The 23,096-nt window shown below is 47.6% G+C and overlaps 1 protein-coding gene across 6 annotated transcripts in view; it reads right to left on the bottom strand.

The window, feature by feature from the left end:
* ARHGEF4 (Rho guanine nucleotide exchange factor 4) overlaps window positions 1–23,096 on the bottom strand; it is a 1,288,638-nt gene that overhangs the window by 986,463 nt on the left and 279,079 nt on the right. The window lies entirely within an intron of this gene.

Genomic DNA, 23,096 nt, shown 5'->3' with positions numbered 1-23,096 from the left:
GCAGGCCCAGCATGCAACAACTTCAGAGAACAGGTTAAGAAAGGCAGGCTGCTCTGTGATTGGGTGCATATCCTTCTGGTGTGCATCACCCTGAGTGGGCCTGCAGCACTGATTGTGCCACCATCATGGGTAGCCCTGTAAACATGTCTCAGACTTGCCCCTGCAGTGTCTGTGTGTGCAGTTTTAAAACTGCCATTTGTACCTGGCCAGTGCACTCACTTGCCAGGCCCAAACCGTCTCTTTTGATACATGTAAGTCACCCCTAAAGTAGGCCCATGGCAGCCCATTGGGCAGGGTGGAGTGTATTTAAAAGGTAGGACACATACTTGTGTGTTTTACATGCCCTGATAGTGAAATACTTCTAAATTCAGTTTTCACTATTGCTGCTAAATTCATTTTTCATTATTGCAAGGACTATTTCGCCCATAGAGTAACATGAATATTGCCTCGAAGTATCTTTTAAGCGTAACTTCCCATTGGGAGCAGATATAGATGTGGAGTTTGGGGTCTCTGAACTCACAATTTAAAAATACATATTTTGGCGAAGCTGGTTTTTTAATTGCAAGTTTGAAAATGCCACTTTTAGAAAGTGGGCATTTTCTTGCTTAACCATTTTGTGCTTCTGCCTGCTGTGGAATATCAGGATGACAGTTGGGCTGTTGTTAGTTCATTCTAGACGATTACAAAAAAGGAGCTGAGGTGTGCCCTGTATATCCTGATGTGTCTTCCAGGGCCTGCGTGGAGAGAGGAGCTGACACTTGCACCTGACTAGAGCTGTGGCTGTCCTTACACAAAGCAGTCTCCAACCCCCTGGAGTGTGGCTGGAGCCAGGACAGGAACAGCAGAGTCTTGTGCACTACAAAGACGTCTCTTTGAAGTCTGCCTACTTCAAAGGGAGAAATAGGTATAAGTACCTTTGACCGCACAAAGTTAGAATCCTTCTGGACTGAAGACAATCTGCAAGAAAGAAGAACTGATGCTGTAGGAGAGACTGCCACTCTGCCTGTTGCTTTGCTGTGCTAGCCTGCTGCTTCCTGCTTCTGCCCTGGGAGTGAAAGGACTAAACTTTGCTTTTTACATCCTGCTTCCAAAGGTCCGCCAAGGGTTTGGACTGAGCTTGTGTCCTGTTAAGAAGTCTCAGGGACAACACAGTCTTCATCTGCTAGCAGCTGGACTCTTGCTGAGAGTCCTGACTTGATAAGTGGTGCCAAATCCAGTTCCTGAGCCCTTGAGAGTGAGTTCTGGTGCAACTAAGAAGAAACCAAGTACATAGACTCCAGAGCGACTTTGAAACCGGTGCTACTGTCTGACTCAGCGCGACTGCCTGTACCGGATCCATAGAGCCCGCTCAGTGCAACAACCGTGACCAAAGCCGCAGACCTGACGTCGCTGCAGCGCCTTCAAAGTCCCACCACAACATGAGCCCGAGTGCCATGTCACCAACGTCTCTGACACCCGACTCTGCTGCAGAACCTGTGACCCCATGGTGTGATTGCAACACCACGAAGTTGACGCCTTGCTTCTTGAAATGCCGGATTCATTTACTCAGCTGGATCGAAACAAACTGATGCCTCACCACCAACGCCACATAACCTCCCCTGTAACCACAAGGAACTGACTCTTCACCTCCCATGTGTAGCAGTAAGGAACCAACGCCTCACCTCCCCAGTAGTAGTAAGGAACCAATGGCGCACAGGCTTCACCGACGTCTCACCTCCCTGACTCTTTGCAACGTCTATGTTTGCTCATTTTCCAAGGTCCTGAACTTGGAGTCTGTTCGACTTCATGACTGGCCCACACTCCCTCAGGAGTGACATTGGACTGTTGAGGCCGAATCTGTCAAGACATTGTGATAACCCCAGTTAGAGCTGTTGTGTTTCTAAGCGCTATACTAAGATTTAGGGCCTCATTACAACATTGGCGGTATTGACCGCCTACCGCCACGGCAGCAAAACACGCCGACCATATCATGAGCAATGATACGGCCTGGCGGTGTTTTGCTGGCGGATTCTGCTGACAGCAGCACTGCGTCCCGTCTCCTGCCAGAGGACCCCCTGCAAGCAGGTAAGTCGGGTTCTCCGACAAGAGAGGGGGTGGGGGTGGTGTGTGCGTGTGTGGGGGTGTTGTGTGTGTGTGTGTGGGTGTGTGTGTGTGTGTGTGTGGGGGTGTGTGTGTGTGTGTCTGTTTTGTATGCGTGCATGCGGGTGTGAGTCGCGTTGAATGAGTGCGTGAATGACTGAATGTGAGTGTACGTGTATGTTGTGTGCTGTGAATGCGTGTGTGCGATACTGTATGTTGGTGTGGTGTGTGGGTATGTATGTGTGCATGCGTGGGTGGATGTGGGTATGCGTGTGTGTATGAGTGTGTAGGTGTGTGGGTGTGTAAATGTGCAGGGGGCAGGAGAGAGAGTGGGTGGATGGGGAAGGAGTCTGGGGAGGGTGAGGGGGGCGGGGGAGACTCCTCCCAGTGCCAGAGAAGGAATTCCCTGGCACTGATAGTGCCTACTGCCATGGTTTTCGTGGTGGTACGCTTGCCACGAAAACCATGGTTGTAGGCGGGGTCATAATCCCGAGGGTGGGATTGTAACGGCCGCCTGGCTGGAGACCGAAGTCTCCAGTCCAGCGGCCGTTACCATCCTGGCGGACGGAGTGGTACATTGGCGGTTTGGCTCAAGCTTTTTCTTTGGGAAAAGGTACCAGCCTGTTGGCAGTATCTTTCCCCAAATTACGGCCGACCGCCAGGGTCATAATGAAGGCCTTAATCTTTGAAAATTCATCTTTGCGTGTGTATGTTGGATTTTTGTCATTTCGTTCTTGTTTTATATGGATAAATATTGGCTATTTTTCTAAACTGGTGTGGAGTCCTTTTTGTATTTTTTTCATTGTGTAACTGTGTGTGTGTGTGCATGTACAAATACTCTACACATTGTCTCTGAGATAAGACTCTCTGCTCTTGCCAAGCTACCAACAGGGTGAGCAGGGGTTATCTTAGCTCTGTGACTTCCTTACCCTGACTAGAGTGAGGGTCCCTACTTGGACAAGGTGTAAACCACTGACAACTAACGATCCCATTTCTAACAGTATCTATACACCATGCAAATAGTGTAAGGTAGGGGATCTGGCTGGAGAAGCAGGTGATGTGTGACAGGTAACAATTATACAGGTGTGCAAGGGCATAGAGGCAAGGTATCTGGAGGTTTAGAGGGTAGGCAGTAGGGGCCACGCAGCATATATGTGGGGTTGCAGTTGTAGCGGAGGAGAGACAGGCGTGTGGCACCCCCGTAACAAATGCAGCGCAAGTTGCATAGCAACAGATAGAGAGGAACAGGAGAGGGATCGGCTTCCCTCAGCAGGACTGGCAGCATGTACAGGTGGTTGTGAAAGCACCACATGGAGGGATCAGGTGGGGGCAGAAACAGGTAAGTAGGCAGAAGAAGTGCAAGAGGGTCTTTTAGCAGCATAGGAGGGAGAAAACAATTGGAGCGGGAAAAGGGTTCAGTGGGGGAAAGAGAAGGGAGAGGGCAAGAAAAGCAATCTACGGGGCCAGAGAATGTTATCCACCATCTGTGGAGTAACTTCTGGCAACAAGATGGAGTACTGGAAATGAGAGCAGGATCTTGATGAACCCCTGCCTGTTCTGGAAGAGGGTTGGGGGCTGGCATCAGAGTCCATGCCGTTTCTGTCATCTGGATGGATGCCAGGGTCTCTAGGGCCGGTTTCCTCTCCCAGACCATCTGCTCTAAGTCAGGGGGTCCGGCCGAGTGTTGTCACTGGGAAGCCCCACAGAGAGTGTGCGTGTGTTGAAGCTTGGAGGCACAGTGGACCAGTCCGAGGCTCGCGGTGGAGAAGTAATTTCACCACTAGCATGTCTGTCTGCTCAATCCCAGGCCACCCCCGGTTCAATGAAGAAGAAAGATTTCCCAATCATGGAACCCGCAAGTGGGCGGGGAAGAGCAAAGAGTACTGGAGATAGACCTCTTGCAGCTTACATTTGAAATGATGGAATACATCTCTTCGATGGGCATGGCCTACCACCAAGCATGGCGGACTTTTTTCTGTAAAGCTCCTGCTTCCTGTCTGAGAATCTAACACCATCCTGCCTTCAAAATGCCTAATAGAGCTGGTGATACAGGCAGTTGACCAGCCTGAGCCTGCTGCGATCCTGCTGCACCCCGAAAGTGATCTCTGGGTGACCCACAGCACGTGCGGGCCCTGGCAGTGTTGCAGCAAGGGCCGAATGGAATGTGGGCCCTGGGCGGAGAAGGTGTGCAGGCGGCACCGGTTGTGGCTACATTAGAGTGGCACACTGACATCCCTATCAGGGATAACTGAGACTCCTGTTGGGGTTGCGCACTGTGGTCTCAAGCTGCGTGGCCAATCAGGCTGGCAAAGGGGAACAGATGGTGTATTAGGCCAAAGCCCAAAGAGTTGTGGCAGCATACAGAGGTAAGGCCTCACAACGGGGGCCAACCTGCCTGACACTCAACAGGCCAAGCGTGCTGTGCATGTAGCATGAGACACAGCAGGTGTCCTCGTCTCGTCGTCCAGGCAGAACTTGGTGGACCTCTGCCCTTTGTCCTGCCGGTACTGGAGTGACCCACCTGTATCATGCTGCTCGGTGGGGAGGGGGGGCACAGAGACATTCACCCTTGTCGGCGTCTAGGCCTCATGCACTGGTTGGGCCTGATGAGGTAAAAAAATCAACTGGAACTTTCAAATTGACTATGGTGACACCCCTGCCTCCCCCCGAAATTAAGCTGAATACACATTGGGGCTTCGCATCTGGCAATTACCTACTAGATTCCTGAGCAGGAACATCCTTAGGCACTACAGTCAGGGGAAGTGGTGTCATACCCCTATAGGACAGACTACACCTCACTAACTCCTTGGGTCAGTGGACACTACAGCACCTGCATTGCTGTACCTGGAGTGTATGGGATGCCATGATTTCAGGGGTTTGGATACTAATCTTACACTGCTGGATGCTATTGATCTTGCTCCTCCGTGGCAGAAACTAGAGGGGACTTGAGGTCCTTATGGGACAACTTTCTGGACTCTACATTCTGCTACATTCCACTCTGAACTATTACCATGGAGCGCACACCAAGGCAACAAGTCCCACGTCTCAGCAGGGGGAGAAGCTGACTGTCAGGGTTCCCCCGAGGACTTCAGCATACCAGTAACAGAGGATAGCATTCCTCTCACAAATCCACCTCCTCCTGCTGATACATTGGATTTGATCCTGAAAGAAATACAATTCGAAGACAGTCGTTAAACATCGCACAGACTCTGTGGTCATAGATTTTGATATTTTGAGAGATGAGCACCGCAAGTTAACTGACAAAGTACACATGACTGAAAATACCCTGATGGAGTTGGCACCTCAACCTCCAGCAGCGGCTTCAGATTCTACATGAGCGAGCAGAGGACTGGCTGAGAAAAAAAGTGGCCACACAGGGACTTTCTGCCCTGTTTGTGGTGGAGAGGGCCCATAGAGTATGACACACTGCCCGCCTCCTGGAGTGCTACGTCGACCACTGGTTGCCAAAATCCTGAATTTCCTTGACAGAGATCATCTTCTGCAAATGGCCAGGAAGGCAGCACCCATTACTGTTAACAATGCGAAGGTCTCAGTTTTTCCAGACTACACGTTTGAAGTACAGAGACGACGTGCCTCACACCAGTCAGTGAAGAAACAGCTCAGTGATGAGGGACTGAGTTACGCCTTGCTGTTCCCAGCCCAGCTGCAGATTCTACATGACAAACGCTCATTGCTTTTTGACTCTCCTGAAGTGGCTTGGGACTGGCTGGAGTGGCAGTATCTCACAGCTCGCCGTCAGCCTCCCATGAGACGGCCCCGGAATGGCAAACGGAGATAATCTCGACAAGATAAACAGAGGCAAGGGAGAGTGTCGACTAAAGTGCCGTCCCCCCAGCAGGCCCGGAAGGGAGTGGAGCCGGCACTGGTGACAGTAAGGTCCATGGACCCTCGGTCTAATAAATCGCCTTTGTGTTCTTCCACATCGACACACTCTGAATAGGACTCGAACACCAGCTTTGCACTCTTCCCCACTCTAATGCGCCAGACTGCATATTTGATAAGGGCATTTCACTAGTATCTCTTTAAAATGATCATTGAACATTTAGCAATTATATGTAAGTAGAGCCTCCACAAACCTTAGGTGTCTCTTTTAATCTCTCCAGTATAAATATTATTGTACCGGACTCCGCGGTTCACTGCCTGATTTAATGGATTCTCTGGCTTTGGGTGCACAGGGGCAGTATGGGGCGTTTTGCTACAGGCTATGTGGTGGCCACTGTGGTGTTCTCTATTCAAGTTTGGCCTCCCCTTCTACCAACTGCACCTAATATCACAGATCACTTTTGGTTGTGTTGAATGTTACTGTTTGGTTGAAAAAACATTTTATGTTGGACCTTGAGGATTGGGGTTATTTCTTTCTGCACTAGATGTGTCCTATTGCTCTACCGGTGACTAAGGGAAAGGATGGGTCCATTATAGCTAGGATCAGTACCTACGCAATGCTATGGCGACTACCTTAAAATATTGACCTGGAACATTAGAGGATTAGGATCACTACACAACAGACAGAGGGTTCTGCTGCAACTCCAATGCTGGAAGGCTTCCATCATTTATTTACAAGAGACTTATCTCTTGACACCTGACACACTTAAACTGCAGTGAGATGGAGGAGTAAACTGTTTGCCACAACATATTCGGGGTTTGCTAGAGGGGTGCCATTAGGCTATGTGCTGGGATCCCCTCCCAGGTCCAGGAAACAAAAATCAATGCCCTGGGCCATTACACTTTTGCACAAGGTCTTATGTGGTACAGGTTGTTCTGGGAAGTGTCTACTGCCCCAATACATAACAAGATCTGTTCCTACAGCGTCTGTCAGTCATGTTGGTGGACTGGGCACATATACCTTGGTTCATAGGGGGAGATTTTTTTGCAGTGTGAGATGTCACCCTGGTTTGCTCCCATCCCCCATTGCTCCACAGTAACACAACTCGACAACCCCAAGCCCTTAAGAATTGTATATTCCACTGAGCCTTGGGAGATGTGTGGAGAGTACACAATGCAGGTATGTGGGAATACTCCTTTTTTTTCCTGCTGCACGGTTTGCATGCTTGACTACACCAGATACTCCGCCTCTTCTGTATGACAGAGCTCTTTACTGACATTACTTATTTGGGGAAGACGTTCTCTGATTACAACCCACTGGATATGGCCCTCCAGTGGAGCCGGGTTACTGCATGAGTACCACATGGCATATGAAGCCATAACTCTTAGAGGATGCAGTTTTTAGGAAGATGCTGGGCACCACCATTGATAATTAATTCTCTACCAACAAAGGTAAGGCCTCAACGCTGCTGTTGTTATAAGGGGGGTGACTATAGCGACAGCAAGGGAGATTGGGGGCACTATATTAACATCTATCTAGTCTGAATAGAGGATCATATAGGAGTCTTGGAACAGGAAGTAATTACGGATTCAGCTCATCTGCCAGATCTGCAGGAAGCTAGAATACAAAATGCTGAAACACTAGAGCAATTAAAGTTGTATGCCCCCACCACCTACACACATAGAATGCATGCTAAGGGGGACAGCGCTGGCACACTATTGGCACGCATGACCAACGCCCCAGATCACCTACCACAATACTTAGTATACTCTCACCCACAGGGAAGCAATGCACCACACAATTAACAGTCAATCAGGCGTTCCAAGAGTAGTAAACAACTCTGTATGTGACCAGCCTGAAGCCCCCTCCGGAACTTCGGCAACGTTCCTTCAGGGACCTTCAAATCCCCAGGCTTGGGAGCTAAGCTTGTGCATCGCTTGCTGTATACTTCACTGTGTAAGAATTGTGGGCAACTATGAGAAAAATGCCATGTAATAAAACATCTGGGGTGGACTGGGTGCCCATAGAATTCTACCCAACATCTGCAGCATGCCTGACACCATGCCTTGTAAAGTTATATGAGGTGTCCCTTGAAGCTGGTGAATTGCCAAATACATCCGGGCAGGCCCTGGCCACCTCCCTATTGAAACCAGGCTGCACATCTGAAGTCTTATTCTCATATGGATCTTTATCCCTCCTAAATACAGACTACAAGATCCTTAGCAAGGCACTAGCTCGGAGGCTGCTTCCTCGCCTCCCGATTCGATCAATACTAATCAAGGTGGATCTGTACCCCCCCCGGGAATACATCCCTGAATATTAGTCACCTCTATCAAATGGAATGGGAAGCACTCCATTTCCCGAGGCGGGCTGCTTCTCTTTAGATTTGCAGCAAGCATTCGATTCGCTAGAATGGGATTATCTCTTCTTAGTACTTTGGAAGTTTCATCTTCCATCAGCTTTCATTAAATGGGTTTGGGTGCTCTATGCAAACCCAAAGGCCAGAACTAAGACAAGGGAATATATCTCAACATCTTTCCGAGTGTCCCGGGGCATGCACTAATGATGCCCATTGTCACCATTGTTGTTTGTCCTAGCAATGGAGCCACTCGTGCAAAGGATGTCTCTTAATGGTGCAGTATGGAGAGTAAAATGCGGAAACCAATTAAATGTGGTTTCCCTGTATGCTAACAACATGCCCATATACCTCCAGGGCAAGTAGATGGACCTCAAACAAATAGCAGACAGTCTCCGTCTGTTTGGAGATCTGCCGGCTTGCAGGTGAACTTTACAAAATCTAAGGCACTCTCCTTCCGAAACGCCTTATCCCATACTGATATGCCCCCCCGGGGACACTTGAAATCCGCGTAGCCCAGCACACTTTTAGATACCTAGGCATTCACATTTATTGTTCCCACAATGATTCGCTGGATCGGAACCTACTGTTAACAACACTGACAGCCCAGATAAAATTCTGGGTCACCCTCCATCTGACTGTGGCTGGCCGCATGGCCCTGGCTAAGATGGTGATGCTACCAAAACCGCTGTATTATTTTGTAAATCTCCCCATCATTATTCCACAAGCAGTCTTCAAAACTTTGAACTCATTGTTAATAGATCTAATCTGGGCCACGGTATCCTGTGTATCAGTCTCCAAAAACAACAGTTACCAGCAGATAAGGGGTGTCTGGGAGCACTAGAATTTCAAGCATATTGTTTAGTTGTGTAATTGCAATGGCTTTTGCACTGGCTGGTGGGTATACATCGTCAGGAAATAAACTACACACCAGCACGTTTGAGTAGCAGAGAACTTCATGCTATGCTGCTGTCCGGGACGAATAGCCACCTACATGAGTTACCGTTATTATTACATAATGCATTTGTGTATTGGCATACTGCGCTCTGCCTGACTCGAGCCACGACTCCATACGCCCCTAACATCCCTTTGTGCGGCCTACCCACCCCATCAGGTGTACTCTCCCTAACTAGGCTATTTCACTTGGAGGAACAGGGAATATCTACAATAGGAGACATGTTTGAAGAAGGAACACTGATTCCCCACGGTGAATTCATAGTCATGCACGCTGTGCCAGGGGCCCTTTTCCGAATACATGCTAACATACTGCAAAACACCAACATTATTGGAAACTGGCCGGAGAGGAACCGAAGACACATGGAATGGTACAAGCGATTTATGAAATGGGGTCGGCTCAGCACTTGGTGAGGTGGCTGTACAAGGCTGTCCATTCCCACTTACAGTTATCCCTGGCACCACTCCATGAGAAATGGGAGACAGACTTAGCTCGCCCACCCCATCACAAGGAATGGCACCTTGCAATGGAATATGCAATCCTGTAGCACGTTTTAAATGTATTCAGTTCTCAGTATGTCACAGGATGTACCTAACCCCTTTGAAATTGCATGTACTTTTTCCCTAGGCTGCGTCCTCATGCCCCTGGGACCATGCTGAGGACGTGGACCTTCTCCACATGCTGTGGGCATGTCACCCTCCTGAGGTCTTATTGGGTGAGGGTACCTGATTTACTCCACTCTATGAGGGAACTAACAAATAGGGACACACTGGACAACTGCATACTCAGGCTTTACCCGAGTACCAGGACAGTGGAGCGGTTCGGGGACTTGGCCTTACTTATTGCAAAATGGTAAATCACTTGTCGCTGGCAACCGCCAGTGCCCCCAGTGGTGCCTAGTGTCAGGCGGAGGTATGCGAGTGGGGAGATGCAGAGGTCTTTGCCTTGCATAAGGAAGAATATAGGGGGCTGCGCAAGCAACACATTTCCATTGTATGGGACTCGCTACTAGAACAATTCCAGCTGCACAAGACAGAGGATGGATAACCTAATACCACAATGCTGATGGTTTGATGAGTGGACTGAAAGACCGAACTTTTCCACATAATTATTGATGCCCCTTGGGAGGCTTTGAATCTATGTACAAATCTATAAACCATATCCAGATTCAAGGATTCATCTCACTCATTCCTTAAATCGACATGTTGTACAATGAATATAGAAAGTGGAACTAGGACTTTGTGCTGCTTGGGGAGAGGGGTGGGGTGTTGCACTTTACAAGCGGGACCAACTACCTTCTCCTATTGGAATAATAATGCACTGTAAATGTAGAACCTGACTACTTCAACTGAAATGTCATATCTTTCTGTAATAATATAAGACGCTACCTCAATATTCTAGTTTGCCTACATCATCCAAAGTAATTCACCCACTCACTGGTAATTATGGCTTACTGTCTGTTGTTTCTTTGTTTATAAAAAAACAAAGAAAATCTGTTATAAAAAAAATGGAAGGCAGCTCTTTGTTGCTGCACCAGTAGTATGTAGTCTGGGAAGAGCATCATATGATGGTTGTCCACCATCATGGGTCCTGCGGCTGAGACGCCCCAAAGGATAGCATATCAGCCCTTGAAATGTAGGATCTTGAGGACCACTGGGCATGGAAGGGAGCCAGGTGAGTGCTCTCTTGATAGAGAAGAAGAGTGATAAGGTGTCAGGGGTGTGAAGGATCATAGCCAGTCTTCCATATCTTCATCATGCTACTCTATCATTTGTGGAAGGGCCACAATGTGCAGGTTGCTTCTCCCCGAGCGACCTTCCATAGCATCAGCTCGAGCTTCCAGTTGTGCAACCAGATCTTGTAGCACTTGCACAGTCTTGTCTGTGGCTTTGGATGCGGGCTGAAGATTGGCCAACTTGCATTCAGCATCATCCACTTTGTCTGCCAGCTTTCTGTGATCGTCCCGGAGAATGCTGAGGTCCACTGCCAAGGAGCTAGTCTATTTTTCCATGGATTAGTGCACCCTCTCAATTGCCATCAATTCTACGTCTAGTTTCTCTTCGGCAGGCAGGTGTGGTGCCTGCTCGGTGCCGGAATGATCAGTTCCCGTCTCTCCAATGGGATGGAGTGGTGGACCAGAGATGCCGCACTGTAGATCATATCAGTGGGACACACGCAGGCAAAGGCGGAGGAGGAGGCCGGGGAGGTCCGGCAGGTTTCTCAGTGAAGACCAAAGAAGCCCACTGTTGTGGCAGGAAGAGGGCTCTGGCTAGGCACGTGAGGTGGAAGGTTAGAAGCAGTAATTGTTACATTAGTTCCACTCAGGGCTACCTTTCCCCAGGGCCCCAGCTGGTCACCATGGTAGGCGTAGGGTAACCAAGAGCCAGAGAGAGAGTCTTGCTTGAGGAGGGTAGCTTCAGGGTGGACAGCAGGGGTCTTAACAAACACAGGCATTCTGGTGAAGAGACAGCAGTTCAGTAGTGTAGCACTTCTGTTCTCAATCAGATTAGGAAGGCTGAGGCAAAGAAGTTCCAGGGGCCAAAAAAGGGGGTGTTGAATGAAGCAGCAGCATGCATTCTCAAACTATGGGGCAGAACCAGGGTCAAGAGAGAAGAAGGGGGTCAACTCTCAGCGCCCAGCATGGTTCCACATGGAGGTATGGCCAGTTTGATTCCACAGGTTGTCATGGGCTTCCCCACTATAGGCACAGTCTGTCCGGCCATTACTGCCTCCTTGGCACACCCCCTCACCGCTGCTCCACTGTGCCGCCCTCTCGATGAATACACACAAGCAGGGGGAGAACGCTCCGGTATGCTGGGCTTAATAGAGGAAGTTGGGGCAGTAATCACCACTCCCCCAGTGGCTCCCCAGGCTTACGCAGCCGCTCTTGTCCTGTGACTCACGGGCTGCCACACAATGCTCACCTCACCCATAACAGTCGCTGGGAGTTTGAAGGCATCCATGTGTCTCCCACATTGCAGGTGTGAGGCTGCAGAGTGCTGCCTCAATGCGTCCCTCCACGCTGCTTCCAAGGATCTTCCCCATGGGTATCAGAGTGGGGGGAGAGGGAGTTTAGGCCACAGAACTTCAGGTGGGTGGGAGGAGGAGGAAGGGGACAGCTGCAGTGCTCCCTGTGGGCTCCGTGGGAGGGCAGAATCAATTGTCAGTGCCCCATTGCCCATGTTGCGTCTCCTCTGCCGTTGTCCCCTTACATGGCAAAGTACCAGGAAGGTCTCCAGAGGCCACTCCCTCCACTGTAGACCCAGTGGGCTGTGTCTGCAGGCAGTAAGTCCGGGCCTCGATCTCAAGTCTGGCCGCACAATTGCGACTAGGCTGACAATTTCTGGCACTTTCAGGGCAGGCTGCCCAGCACTCCCCCCACCTCCAGTCGATGTCCAGAGAGACAGATATGGCCAGCAGCTGCTGGTTTTTATTGGATATGGAGGTTTCAGCCCAGGAGTCTCGGAGCAGTCAGCCTGCCATCTTGGCTCGCCAAGCCACGTCCTCCTTCATTTATGCCCTCTTACTGAATGTGACGAGTATATGTGTTCATGCACTCAGTGGGCACAGTAATGAAGATGGGACTGACACAGGAGTAATAAACCAGGCATCATGACAAGGGACGGTGAGGAGAGATTTAGGAGTGTAACACGTTCACTGACAGCAAAGAAAACGAGATGTTTGTGACTACAAAGGTCTTTTTATTTAAATTGACTTGCTTTCAAACCATTCAATAAAGCTGAAAATAAGCATACGACAAGTGAATGAATGAATAGGAGTTTATAAAGTGCAACAGGAGCATCGAAGAGAGTCCTGGAGCTGACAGTAGAGGGAAAGTAATTAAACCTGAGTAAAAAGCCAGGTATTCAATTTGTCTTAAATTCCTGTGCAGACACTTCAAGACGCAGCTCAAGAGATTGTTTGTTCCAGGCAATGTGCATCAGAAAAGAGAAAGAGGACCGCCTTTCCTCAAACGCTCAATCCTTGGCACCACAGCCAAGGCCAGCTGATAGGAGCGAAGCTCCTTCGCATGAGAGTAAAGAAGTGCTCTGTTTTTGAGATATTAAGGGCCTACATTATGTACAGCTCTATCGATAAGGGCGGGTGCCTTAAAAAGAATCCGTTTCTTGACTAGAAACCAATGTAAATAAATGTAAATAAGGCAAAACTGCAAGTTTGAAAGAGAACTTAAGGAGAAAAAAGGGAAGCTGCATTTTATACTATCTGAAGCCTTTTAAACAGGCAATCTGGCAGATCTAGGTAGCGAGATCTGGGGTAATCTAGCCTAAAAACGAATAAGGCCTGTCCCACAGTTTTCCTAGCATGTAAGGGAAGAAAATTCAGAATTATTTTTTCAAGTGCAGAGAAGCCGAAAATATATCCCCACCTGAGGCTGAAAGGAAAGCTGGCTATCAAACTTAACCCCCAAGTTTTTGTCTACTTCCGTATGAGAGGCCAAAGGGGGAGCACATTCAGGCCAACACTTGGACCACTTGAAAGGAGAATCCAGACAGAAAGGAGGACCTCCGTCTTGTCTGCATTACACATAAGCTGATTCTATCACATCCATTTAAAAACAGCTCCCATGCCCAATTTAATAAGGCCTGAAACAATCTGTTCACCTTTATTAAAGGAGAAAAGCATGTGTCATTGGCATACAAGATTATCTTTGCTCCAAAGGATTCTACAAGCTGTGCCAGAGGGGGTCATGTAGATGTTGAAAAGTGTAGGGCTCAAAGCAGGGCCCTGCAGCTCCCCACTGCTAGAACCTTCATATCCGATGAGAAAGTGGGTATCCAGAACTCTTGGCCTCTATTCTCCAAAAATAATTTCATCCAACTCAGTGCTAAGCCATTTAAGTCAATTGCCTAAAGGTGGTGAAGGAGCGGAGAGTGTGATACCGTATCAAATGCTGCAGAAAGATGTAATAATATCAACATGACATTGCCATTGTTATAGAGAAATAGGTCTATAATAGCTTGACAAGATGCTAGGACTGGCAGAAGGTTTTTTCAAGAGAGGAAGTATTTTAGCCTGCCTCCAAGCTAGAGAAACAACAGCCATTGTAAGTGAATCATCCTCATCAGGTTGACTACATCCACCCCATTGACCAACAGATTTGGGGGCATAGATTGTTAGGAGAGCCAGATGTAAGGCCACAGATAGCAGCTTTAGAATCTTCCAAAGATATGGGATTGAAGTGAGGAAGGGAACAATGCCTCAGGTTTTGTCTCTCATAATGACCGAGGATAGGTTAGATTGTATTTTAACAATTATATCTTGAAAGAAGGTAGCTAGCTTTTCTCACACCATTCTATAGAATGCGGCAAACTTCTACCATAAGCAGTGGGTGCAAAAAAACATTTTACAGTCTTGAACATTTCCCGAGGCTTATTTTCTGCTGCCTCAATTTTCTCCCCAAAATAGGCTTTTTGGTGGGTTTAACTACATTTTCTCAGGGCTGCCCAATAAACAGCTTTATCTACTTTATTGTAGTGTCGGCACTAATGCCTCTCAGCCCTTTTTCTGCAGCTAAGGCTTCAGAGAAACGAGGCACTGAAAAGTATCTTTTACATGATTTGTGCGCTGTGACAGGGGACAATTTATCCAAAACCCAGAGAAGTCAATTATCAACAATATTAGCTTTCATCTCTGCATTGCTTAGTAATGCCAGAATGGAAGCCAACAATATATTACTGAGCCTGGCAGGCTTAATCCTACTATATGACCTAAACAAGTTTGGGGGCTCCCTTACGTGCACTCCATTAGACATAAAAACAGACCATCTAAACTTCATTAAAAAATGATCAGTTCAAAGCAAGGGAACTGATTCCGACAGGTCCAGCTGGACATTAGACAAAACTAAATATGCCCTGACAGATGGGTGGGCTTGGTGACAAATGGAGCCAAATTACAAGACAACATTTTGTCTAAAAGTATTACAGCCTCATCCTCTGATGGGCAATCATCATGAATATTAAACACACAACTATACAATGTGCACATTGAAGTGCAGAGTGGCCGAGTGCTTTGTCTAGAGATGTGCTTAAGACCCCTTATTAACCTAGCGGTCGATATACCAGGACACCAGCTAACGACTGTTGGGGTGAAAAGCAGAAGCAAAACTAAAGGCCTCTACCCTTAGGAGCTTGTCAACCTTCAACGTAGAACATCGGTAATATTTTTTACAGCCCATGCAACCTCTTCAGATTCGGCCAATCAAGATTATAAAAATTATACCCAGAAGGAATGGCCATTTCAATCGCAGGGAGATAGGAATCAGACAGCCAGGTCTCAGTTAGAAATATATCAGGCTGCTCATCATGTAGAATGCCAAAAATGTGAGCAGCATGCTTATTCAAAGAGAGAACATTGAGTAAGAGAGCTGCAAAAGATGCTGGGGACAGCATGCAACTAGGAACCAAATCAGATGCTTCCACAAGGGTAATATGGACAACATTGAATTGACAAAAAACTCAAATAAAAGCAGCCCCCATGCTATGATGATCCGGGACATATCTACAAGAACTGACTCATTGCTGTGTTGTGTCAGCAATGCATTAAAATAATGTACGCTTTGGTACGACAGTTACTTATGCCATGGATGCATCATATTTACAACATGCAACACCATGGTGTAAGGTCCCATGGTGCGTCCAAAAAAATCACTGTTTGTGAGTATGTCAGGGTGTTTTCACTGTCTCACTGGGACCCTGCTAGCCAGGGCCCAGTGCTCATAGTGAGAACCCTATGTTGTAAGTATGTTTGTTATGTGTCACTGGGACCCTGCTAGCCAGGACCCCAGTGCTCATAAGTTTGTGGCCTCTATGTGTTCACTGTGTGAAGCCTAACTGTCTCACTGAGGCTCTGCTAACCAGAACCTCAGTGGTTATGCTCTCTCTGCTTTCTAAATTTGTCACTAACAGGCTAGTGACTAAATTTACCAATTCACATTGGCATACTGGTACACCCATATAATTCCCTAGTATATGGTACTGAGGTACCCAGGGTATTCGGGTTCCAGGAGATCCCTATGGGCTGCAGCATTTATTTTGCCACCCATAGGGAGCTCTGACAATTCTTACACAGGCCTGCCACTGCAGCCTGAGTGAAATAACGTCCACTTTATTTCACAGCCATTTACCACTGCACTTCAGTAACTTATAAGTCACCTATATGTCTAACCTTCACCTGGTAAAGGTTAGGTGCTAAGTTACTTAGTGTGTGGGCACCCTGGCACTAGCCAAGGTGCCCCCACATCATTCAGGGCAAATTCCCCGGACCTTGTGAGTGCGGGGACACCATTACATGCGTACACTGTACATAGGTCACTACCTATGTACAGCGTCACAATGGTAACTCCGAACATGGCCATGTAACATGTCTAAGATCATGGAATTGTCACCCCAATGCCATTCTGGCATTGGGGTGACAATTCCATGACCCCCCGGGTCTCTAGCACAGAACCCGGGTACAGCCAAACTGCCTTTCCGGGGTTTCCACTGCAGCTGCTGCCAACCCCTCAGACAGGTTTCTGCCCTCCTGGGGTCCAGGCAGCCCTGGCCCAGGAAGGCAGAACAAAGGATTTCCTCTGAGAGAGGGTGTAACACCCTCTCCCTTTAGAAATAGGTGTGAAGGCTGGGGAGGAGTAGCCTCCCCCAGCCTCTGGAAATGCTTTGATGGGTACAGATGGTGCCCATCTCTGCATAAGCCAGTCTACACCGGTTCAGGGATCCCCCAGCCCTGCTCTGGCGCGAAACTGGACAAAGGAAAGGGGAGTGACCACTCCCCTGACCTGCACCTCCCAGGGGAGGTGCCCAGAGCTCCTTCAGTGTGTCCCAGACCTCTGCCATCTTGGAAACAGAGGTGTCAGTGGCACACTGGGCTGCTCTGAGTGGCCAGTGCCAGCAGGTGACATCAGAGGCTCCTTCTGATAGGCTCTTACCTCTCTTGGTAGCCAATCCTCCTTCCTTGGTAGCCAAACCTCCTTTTCTGGCTATTTAGGGTCTCTGCTTTGGGGAATTCTTCAGATAACGAATGCAAGAGCTCATCAGAGTTCCTTTGCATCTCCCTCTTCACCTTCTGCCAAAGGATCGACCGCTGACTGCACAGAACGCCTGCAAAACCGCAACAAAGTAACAAGACGACTACTAGCAACCTTGTATCGCTTCATCCTGCAGGCTTTCTCGACTGTTTCCAGTTGGTGCATGCTCTGGGGGTAGCCTGTCTCCTCTCTGCACCAGCAGCTCTGAAGAAATATCCAGTGGGTCGGCGGAATCTTCCCCCTGCAACCGCAGGCACCAAAAGACTGCATCACTGGTCCTCTGGGTCCCTCTCAGCACAACGAGCGTGGTCCCTGGAACTCAGCAACTCTGTCCAAGTGACTCCCACAGTCCAGTGACTCTTCAGTCCAAGTTTGGTGGAGGTAAGTCCTTGCCTCCCCACGCTAGACTACATTGCTGGGTACTGCGTGATTTGCAGCTGCTCCGGCTCCTGAGCCCTCTTCCAGGATTTCCTTTGTGCACAGCCAAGCCTGGGTCCCTGACACTCTAACCTGCAGTGCACAACCTTCTGAGTTGTCCTCCGGCATCGTGGGACTCCCTTTTATGACTTTGCATGGACTCTGGTTCACTCTTCTTCCAAGTGCCTATTCAGGTACTTCTGGGGGTGCTGTCTGCTTCTGTGAGGGCTCCCTGACTTGCTGGGCGTTCCCTCTGTCTCCTCATCCAAGTGGCGACATCCTGGCCCCTCCTGGGCTACAGCAGCACCCAAAAACCTCTACCACGACTCTTGCAGCTAGCAAGGCTTGTTTGTGGTCTTTCTGCGTGGGAACACCTCTGCAAGCTTCATCGCGACGTGGGACATCCATCCTCCAAAGGGGAAGTTCCAAGTCCTCTTCTTTCTTGCAGAACTCCAAGCTTCTTCCAACATGTGGCAGCTTCCTTGCACCCTCAGCTGGCATTTCCTGGGCTCCTGCCCACTCTCGACACTGTCGCGACTATTGGACTTGGTCCCCTTGTCTTACAGGTACTCAGGTCCGGAAATCCACTGTTGTTGCATTGCTGGTGTTTGTTCTCCTTGCAGAATCCCCCTATCACGACTTCTGTGCTCTCTGGGGGTAGTAGGTGCACTTTACACCTACCTTTCAGGGTCTTGGGTTGGGCTATTTTTCTAACCCTCACTGCTTTCTTACAGTCCCAGCGACCCTCTACAAGCTCACATAGGTTTGGGGTCCATTCGTGGTTCGCATTCCACTTTTGGAGTATATGGTTGGTGTTGCCTCTATACCTATGTGCTCCTATTGCAATCTATTGTAACTTTACACTGCTTGCATTAATTTTCTTGCTATTACCTGCATAATTTTGGTTTGTGTACATATATCTTGTGTATATAACTTATCCTCATACTGAGGGTACTCACTGAGATACTTCTGGCATATTGTCATAAAAATAAAGTACCTTTATTTTTAGTACTTCTGTGTATTGTGTTTTCTTATGATATTGTGCATATGACACCAGTGGTATAGTGTGAGCTTTACATGTCTCCTAATTCAGCCTAAGCTGCTTTGCCATAGCTACCTTCTATCAGCCTAAGCTGCTAGAAACACCTCTTCTACACTAATAAGGGATAACTGGACCTGGCACAAGGTGTAAGTACCTCTGGTACCCACTACAAGCCATGCCAGCCTCCTACAGCAATGTGTAAAGTACTTGTGCAATGAACCATGCAACAACACAGTAAAAACACCACAAAAGTACACCACACAGGTTTAGAAAAATATAAGACATTTATCTGCTTAAATTAAAATCAAAACAATAAAGATTCCATAAGCACAAGTTGAAATATCACTTTTGCAATATTAATAAGAGTCTTATGTTTTAAAGTTCAACAATTGTCTCTTGTGTGCACAAAGTACCTGTTTTGCATCACAATTACACGCACAGAGACCGCAGAGGAGGAGATGCGTGGAAAAAGGAAGGTGTGCATCAGATTTCCCAATGCGGCACAGATGATGCATTGTTTCTTCCCATGCTGCAAGGGTTTTGAGTCGCTTTCTGGCGCGCAGTCTTGGATCCTCACTGCGATGTGGGGTTCTTTTGACTCCCAGGGACGATGCATGGAAATCCTGGGCGTGCGGGACAAAGTCACAGGTGCTGCATCCATCCGGTGGGCAAAGTGTTGGAGCTTCTGTTGCAGCAGGTGCTGCATCCATTTTTCACTCAGGAAGTCGGGCTGCATCGTTCCGGCTCGGCTGTGCGTTGATCCGATATGGCTGTGCGTCGAAGTTAAGGTTGCAACGCAAGCTCTGCCTCGATCTCCACTCGGGAAGTCAGGCTGCATCGTTCCAGTTTTGTGATGCAACGATTTTCTCATTGCAGGGCAGGCTGTGCGTCGTTTCTGGCAGGCTGTGTGTCGATTTTCGGTGCACAAGGAGTTTCCTTGAAGCAAGGAAGTTTTTTGGGCCCTGAGACTTCAGAATCAGGAGGCAAGATCAATCCAAGCCAAAGGGGGGCACTTCTCAGCAAAGTCAGAAGCCAGCAAGGCAGCAGGGAAACAGCAAGGCAGCAGTCCGTCACAGCAAAGCAGTCCAGGTAAGTCCTTTGGGCAGCCAGGCAGCTCCTCTTGACAGGTTGCAGGATCTGTACCAGAAGTGTCTGAATTGGTGGGGTCAGGGACCCATTTTATGTACCCGAAAATACCTTTGAAGTAGAGGAGACTTCAAAGAGTGGATTTGAAGTGCACAGGGTCCGCTTTCAGTACAGGTCTGTCTGCCAGGGTCCCGGGGAAGTTTGCCAGTCCATTGTGTGAGGGCAGGCCACTATCCTTTGAAACGTAAGTGTCAGGCCCCCCACCCGCCCAGCCCAGGAAGACCCATTCAGTATGCAGATAGGTGCAGGTGTAACTGAGTATCCTGTGTTTGTGGTTGTCTGGGTGAAATGCACAAGGGAGCTGTCAACCAGCCCAGCCAGACATGGATTGGAGACAGGCTTTAAGGCACAGGTGGATTTTAGGTGCAGGGAAATGCTCACTTTCTAAAAGTGTTATTTCTAAAATAGTAATATGAAATCAAACTTTACCAATAAGGGGGATTTTTATTACCATTCTGACCATACTAAATATGACCTGGCTACCACTTTCTGATCAACATCTACCACTCAAACAGTATATGAGGGTAGCCCTAATGCTATCCTATGAAAGGAGCAGGCCTCACAGTAGTGGAAAACAAATTCAGGAGATTTCCACTACCAGGGCATATACAACACACCTCTATATGTCCTGCCTTTAACTACATAGCACCCTGCCCTCTGAGCTACCTAGGGCCTACCTTAGGGGTGACATATGTAGAAAAAGGGGGGGTTAAGGCTTGGCAAGTACTTTTAAATGCCAAGTCAAAGTGGCAGTGAAACTGTACACACAGGCCTTGCAATTGCAGTTCTGAGACATGGTTAAGGGGCTACTTATGTGGGTGGCACAACCAATGCTGCAGCCCACTGGTAGCATTCAATTTAAAGGCCCTGGACACATGTAGTGCACTTTACTAGGGACTTACAAGTAAATTAAATATGAAAATTGGGTATGAGCCAATGTTACCATGTTTTAGGGAGAGAGCACATGCACTTTTGCACTGGTTAGCAGTGGTAAAGTGTCCAGAGTCCTAAAGCCACCACAAAGTAGGTCAGAAGAGAAAGAGGAAGAAGGCAAACGGTTTGGGGGCAACCCTGCAGAAAGGCCATTCCCAACAAGCAACATTCCATTTGTAGCTTAAAATAGCTGCATTAATTAAACTATCTGACCTGGTCTGCCTTTCACCTTGGCTGCTAGCTCTGGCAGAAGGCATTGTGATGTCAGAACTCAACTGTAATAACCTTATAATAGTAATTTTCAGAGGTATTTTCTTTATAATCAGTAAATGTATTTTCTTTATGCTCGATGACTTAGTGCATCCCAAATAGCTGATTCTAAAGAAATTAATGACTGCAGTTTATACAGTGATTAAAGAATCCCATGTTTATATAGCCTGTAACTCCAAGAGCTTCTTCAGTTAAAATACTTCCAGTTATGACTGATGTGGAGCTGAGCTTCCCAAGATGACACACAGGAGTAGAGGTGTTATTAGAACTATGTTTTTTGAGCACAGTTTACAACTGTTGTACCTAATCGCTTTTGATATCTCCAGTGCAGTTCCAATTGGCAGGAGGCAAGGGGCATGATGGGTGTGGGGAGCAAAGGGCATGTTCTTCCTTTTTACCTTCCTACCTTTATATGTTTGGTTTACGATGCAAGGTTATTCAAATGTTATTTTCACATTTGAGCTAATTACTTCGTAAATGTAAATAACAATAAGAGATACTTTCAGACTGTGACCACATGCCTTCCTTTCTCCCTACTTCACTTCCAATATATATGATTGTGTACATTTATCAGAGCTTACATTTCGCAAATAAGGAGCAATTTGTATAGGGTTGATGGAAAAGTCCCCAAGGCTGTCCCTGTCCCCACCAGAAATGTATTGTCTCCTACGCCCCTGGCTGTGCAGGAAGGTAGACTTTACTTCCCACCAGCGCACACCAAGGAGACTTCACTGCACCACATCAAGCTTCACAGCAACTCCGAAGTCCTATTGATCCAGCGCCGCTCTCCTCCACTCAGACCTGCTTCCCACTCATCGCCAATGTTGAAAGGTAAAGACTCACACAGTGAGTTGAACTCAACATGCATTTATTTCTCCAGCTCCGAGCATAAAGAGTGGCGCTTGTTCCACGCCAATGTACCAGCTCCAACTGCCCTTCATAGAAGAACTACGTTTCCCACCTTCACATTTTGCTGTGATATGCTCACCAATATTCTACATTCTTCAGGAGCACATGCCAAACTTACACATTCCCAAAGAGCATGTGCTGACTGGTCGTAGGGCATAATACCTAAACGTCAATGCCCAAAAAAAGTATGAATGCCTACAATTTGTCAACAATGATCATTCCTTTAATGCCACAAATGTGATCCTAAAATCCATAAAAAATTAAAAAAACAAATGTATTGAAACAAATCTAAAAACTTCCCGATCACCCTGTAGACTTAAGCTAACGAAGTCAAATGAAAGATTATTTTTCTGTAGCACTTCATACCGCACTTCCACTGTTTGTATGCACTGCAAATATATTATTCTATTCCGGCATATAGAAGATACTGTTGCCTAATGAAAGGGTAACCAAATGATTAACTTCGAAAGTATAAAAAGCTGATCTGCCCTAGGGAAACATTTACGTTGTGACTGTGCCATTGGCAGCATCAACTTCCTCAGCCATCTTGCTGACAGCTAAAATTACCTATCCTTAAACCCAAGTCAAATCAGGGGCCCAGCTCTTAACTCTTCTGACTCGGACCCTCTACTGACCATACCCTTGCCCAGCATGTTAAGAAATATCCTGCTATCTGAAATAGTGTAAATATCAGGGTAAAAACACTTAATTTGCTCCTGTCTAACATACACAATTTTTTTTAATGTAATTATTTGAAGTTCGTGTTTTCGGTGTTTGTGTTTACCTGTTTTCTCTATTACGACCGCAATCAGTGGCAATCGGTGTGGAATAGTGATGAGGTGTAAGTGTCTGCTTGTTGTGGTAAAGTTGAATTGGCTCTGCAGTCCCCAACAGCCTGCAGATGAACATGAATATAAGTCCTAACACCTCATATGTCTGGACCACGATTAGGAAAAGAAACATTTCCAAGCGTTTGTGAATAACCAGTAGATTCAAGGATTTGAAACCCTCGTATATAAAACAGTCACACTTGAGTGCTTAATTGAAAGAGCGCCTCGAAGCCACAAGCATGTGCTCGCAGCAAGTAGCGAGGATATCAGG

Source organism: Pleurodeles waltl, chromosome 11 (genome assembly GCF_031143425.1).
Source record: "Pleurodeles waltl isolate 20211129_DDA chromosome 11, aPleWal1.hap1.20221129, whole genome shotgun sequence".
Taxonomy (NCBI): domain Eukaryota; kingdom Metazoa; phylum Chordata; class Amphibia; order Caudata; family Salamandridae; genus Pleurodeles; species Pleurodeles waltl.
Note: the sequence above shows the minus strand (reverse complement) of the source record. Positions and strands in the feature narration are given on the sequence as shown.